Here is a 5412-nt window from a genome sequence, read left to right as displayed (position 1 = left end):
GATTTATGAGGGATAAAGTAAAGGGAGACAATCTGAGTGTGTATTGTTGTGGGCTAATCTAATCTGAATTCATGTTGTGCAATTATTACTTTAACATAAGCCACAGAACATTACAAAATAGATATACTTGATAACAGCATTCAGTTCTATAAAATGAGACTTTATTAACAACTGGGAAATCCGTCCAGTCTTTCTAAAACGTCGCTATATCTAACTACTATTCAACTACTATTCAAAACAGCCTACTTCTAACATAACGCCATGTTGGTCTCTTCTTCGCCCAAGTCTACTACGTCATTAGTCTGTCTTACTACGTCATTACTTTTACCGTCGCTAAAACTATACACAATATATTTAACTAACAAAACTAACCTACTCTCTAAACTAGTACATTACATTTCCTTCCCCCTTTCTAAAAAAAATTGTTTAACAATTTTTTACAAAAAGTACAGTAAAATGTCTTTACAATAGCAAGGAGAATTTTGTTTGAAAAAACAAATACAGTAAATATGGGGATGGACAACACAACAAATAGATTCGCTTGACATCTCAGGTAGGTTCACTGGTATCTCACAAAGTTCGTTCACAGACATCTCACTGCGGTAAGTTCAATGACAATTCACAAAAGTAAGTCCTTTGACATCCAACAAGGTAAGCTCAGTAACACACTATTACTGTCCAAATAGTAATGCCACTGTAAAACACAACTTTAAAAAGTCCATATAGTCTCTGACACAATACTGCTGAGTGAGGTATCTGACATGATACACAGTTCAATACTAAGACTAATCTAATCTGACTTCATGTTGTGCAATTATTACTTTAACATTAGCCACAGAACATTACAAAATAGATAGACTTGATAACAACATTCAGTTCTATAAAATGAGACTTTATTAAGCACTGGGAAATCCGTCCAGTCTTTCTAAAACGTCGCTATAACTAACTACTATTCAATTACTATTCAAAACAGCCTACTTCTAACATAACAGCCTACTTCTAACAACGCCATGTTGGTCTCTTCTTCGCCTAAGTCTACTAAGTCATTAGTCTGTCTTACTACGTCATTACTTTTACCGTCGCTAAAACTATACACAATATATTTAACTAACAAAACTAACCTACTCTCTAAACTAGTACATTACAGTATTTGAAAATAATCCTTGACTTAGTTGCTAAGTGTTTTAACAAATTTAAATATTTAATATGCATATAAGACCTACACAAATAATTGCAAGGATACAAAAGAAAAAGAATAGTCAACTTCAAGTTTCTATTATAAACTGTGAGAAAAGGTATAACAATATAGTCCGTGTGATTAAGGAAGAACCAAACTATAGTGCAAAACAATCCATTCTTAGTCTATCTGCATTTGTGGAACATTAAAGACAGATTGGAGTATAGTTTAATATACAATCAAAGTGTAGAGTTATTAAAAGTATTTTTTTTTACAAAATTAACAATACGTTCATTCCACTAAGTAGTTTTCAATTTCTTCAATGTACTCTCATGTAGTCTCTAGACTTCAATGTACTCTCATGTAGTCTCTAGACTTCAAAGTACTCTCATGTAGTCTCTAGACTTCAATGTACTCTCATGTAGTCTCTAGACTTCAATGTACTCTCATGTACTCTCTAGACTTCAATGTACTCTCATGTAGTCTCTAGACTTCAATGTACTCTCATGTAGTCTCTAGACTTCAATGTACTCTCATGTAGTCTCTAGACTTCAATGTACTCTCATGTAGTCTCTAGACTTCAATGTACTCTCATGTAGTCTCTAGACTTCAATGTACTCTCATGTAGTCTCTAGACTTCAATGTACTCTCATGTAGTCTCTAGACTTCAATGTACTCTCCTGTAGTCTCTAGACTTCAATGTACTCTCATGTAGTCTCTAGACTTCAATGTACTCTCATGTACTCTCTAGACTTCAATGTACTCTCATGTACTCTTTTCTCCATTCTCGTCTCAATTCTCTCTTGTCTCCATTCTCTCTTGCCTCCATTCTCTCTTGCCTCCATTCTCTCTTGTCTCCATTCTCTCTTGCCTCCATTCTCTCTTGTTCCATTCTCTCTTGTCTCCATTCTCTCTTGACTGCATTCTCTCTTGACTGCATTCTCTCTTGCCTCCATTCTCTCTTGTCTCCATTCTCTCTTGACTGCATTCTCTCTTGACTGCATTCTCTCTTGCCTCCATTCTCTCTTGACTGCATTCTCTCTTGACTGCATTCTCTCTTGCCTCCATTCTCTCTTGACTGCATTCTCTCTTGACTGCATTCTCTCTTGCCTCCATTCTCTCTTGACTGCATTCTCTCTTGCCTCCATTCTCTCTTGCCTCAATTCTCTCTTGCCTCCATTCTCTCTTGTCTCCATTCTCTCTTGTCTCCATTCTCTCTTGTCTCCATTCTCTCTTGTCTCCATTCTCTCTCGTCTCCATTCTCTCTCGTCTCCATTCTCTCTTGCCTCCATTCTCTCTCGTCTCCATTCTCTCTCGTCTCCATTCTCTCTTGTCTCCATTCTCTCTTGCCTCCATTCTCTCTTGCCTCCATTCTCTCTTGCCTCCATTCTCTCTTGTCTCCATTCTCTCTTGTCTCCATTCTCTCTTGCCTCCATTCTCTCTTGCCTCCATTCTCTCTTGCCTCCATTCTCTCTTGCCTCCATTCTCTCTTGCCTCCATTCTCTCTTGCCTCCATTCTCTCTTGTCTCCATTCTCTCTTGCCTCCATTCTCTCTTGACTGCATTCTCTCCCTAATCTTCAAAGTCTCTTCACTATCTCTAGTATCTACATTATCTCCTGTCATTTCAGCACTTCTTATATTCTCTTCTGTTCCTATAGGCTATTCTCTGATGTTGCTGTATTATCTTCTAATCAAATCGGTTCACTCTAATTATGCAAATAGATCTCAAGCTAATATGATTTTGAATACACACAAATATTTCAAGACACTTCAAAGTGTTCCTAATATATCAGATTTACCAAATCATCTTTAACTGTACAGTAGTATTGTATTTAAGGGTATATTTAGTTTCATTTGAATTCAGTCACATAGATAGAAGGGTCTATGTGGATCAATCTGGAGATTCGAACAAGAAAAGCTCGGGTTTGTACAACCAGAATTACTCGTGAAGAAAATCAATAGGCCTTATCAAAGGCCATACTTCTTGTGGTATGTTATTTCTGCTTGTCTGTGATGTTATGCCAAAATACTAGACGCACCGTGCACGTGTGGTAAGCGCCTCGATTCAATCAGACGACGAGGCCTGCGCATGAATGAATGAGTCAATATTTGTACCTCCACTCAACTAGGTCAAATAAACGGAAGTAAACAAAATAAATAGTACATAGTTCAGTGACTTTTCTTGTGGGTATTAAGTCCCCTATTGGCTCAACTAAACTGGCTTCAAAAGGGTGGTGGAAAAAAAAGGGGGGGGGCTCGATATGAAAAGATAAGGGAAGAGAAATACAGAGAAAGTGAGACTAAGAGAGAGACAGAGAAAGTGAGACTAAGAGAGAGACAGAGAAAGTGAGACTAAGAGAGAGACAGAGAAAGTGAGACTCAGAGAGAGTCAGAGAAAGTGAGACTAAGAGAGAGACAGAGAAAGTGAGACTAAGAGAGAGTCAGAGAAAGTGAGACTAAGAGAGAGACAGAGAAAGTGAGACTAAGAGAGAGACAGAGAAAGTGAGACTAAGAGAGAGACAGAGAAAGTAAGACTAAGAGAGAGACAGAGAAAGTGAGACTAAGAGAGAGACAGAGAAAATGAGACTAAGAGAGAGACAGAGAAAGTGAGACTAAGAGAGAGACAGAGAAAGTGAGACTAAGAGAGAGACAGAGAAAGTGAGACTAAGAGAGAGACAGAGAAAGTGAGACTAAGAGAGAGACAGAGAAAGTAAGACTAAGAGAGAGACAGAGAAAGTGAGACTAAGAGAGAGACAGAGAAAATGAGACTAAGAGAGAGACAGAGAAAGTGAGACTAAGAGAGAGACAGAGAAAGTGAGACTAAGAGAGAGACAGAGAAAGTGAGACTAAGAGATAGACAGAGAAAGTGAGACTAAGAGAGAGACAGAGAGTTGGACACAGGAGAGGAAAGAAGCGAATACAAGAGAGATAACGCCCTCTAACACAGTAAAAAAAACAAAGCGGCTGGGGGTGGCGGGGAGGGCCTGATAGTATTCCAGGAGGTGTCAGTTCTAACACCCAGCCAACTGAAGCCCTTTGTCAGCAGGAGTTGATGAGGGAAGCCTTCGTGGCTACAGATAGGATGGCTCTGCTTTGTTGCTTTGTCAACTGGTTTATTAGAGACTTTTTTTGTGGTAGTCCATTTTGACATGAAAGACTTCAGGGAGCCTTTATCAATATGTGTGTGTGTGTGTGTGTGTGTTTAGCTGAGAGGTGTTTACACGTATAGTCTATGTGCTGTATAGTACGTCCTTCTGTCTGTTTCTCTATTTCTTTCAATATCATAAATCTCTATCTTTTTATCTATATCTAAATATTTAAATCTCTCTCTCTCTCTCTCTATATATATATATATATATATATATTGAAAAGCTAAAAAAGCTTGAGACACCCAAAAATTAGCCTTGTAGTTACTTTCTATTGACACAGCACAGACCAATGACAACATTATATTCTGATTGCACTTGAAAATAACAAGACCGCTGGAAAAAAAAGTTCAGGAGTCAACAATTGGTATAACTTGGGAGTTCGGGAGGGGGGTGATTTGAAAACAAAGGGGAAAAAAAGTAGTATCATTTGCATAATATTGCTAACCAACCTATCTAGTGTTAATCAACTGCATTCTGTAAAATGATTTACTACCATAGATTAATCATTCTTTTCTGATGTAGGCCTACAATTGTAATAATCTTTGTTTTCTGATTTAAGCTCAAGTGCAATAATCTCTGTTTTCTGATTTAAGCTCAAGTGCAATAATCTCTGTTTTCTGATGTATGCCCAACAGCAACGAGACAATATTTATTAGCACCTAGTTGCTGTAGCTCTTCCTGACTGACTTAAATTGTTACCCAGATTGCACTAGTGATTAGTCATCTGCAAAAAGCATTGCATTCAAATCTTCAAATTTGTTTGTGAAAATTGTGTTTTTTTTTCGGTTTTATTAAACTAATGATCAAAGCAGTTGAAGTTCTCATTTAAACGATTCGAAAGCGAAATTCTGTTCAAAATTATTCAATGTTATCGAGAATAGCTCTCCAGTTGATGTCTAAGTGACTCCATTCAATCACATATTCAGATGATATCACGGGATGTATGTCAGTTGTGCTCTGTGTAACGGCTGCCTGATCGTTTGGTATGAGCTCTGGATTGTTGATCAATTGCTACAACTGGTCCAGGTTCGAACCCTGCCCACTGCTTTGCCCCGACGTTCTGCTGGAGGTTTGGGCTAGGATGT

This window comes from Biomphalaria glabrata, chromosome 6 (assembly GCF_947242115.1).
Source record: "Biomphalaria glabrata chromosome 6, xgBioGlab47.1, whole genome shotgun sequence".
NCBI lineage: Eukaryota > Metazoa > Mollusca > Gastropoda > Planorbidae > Biomphalaria > Biomphalaria glabrata.
Note: the sequence above shows the minus strand (reverse complement) of the source record.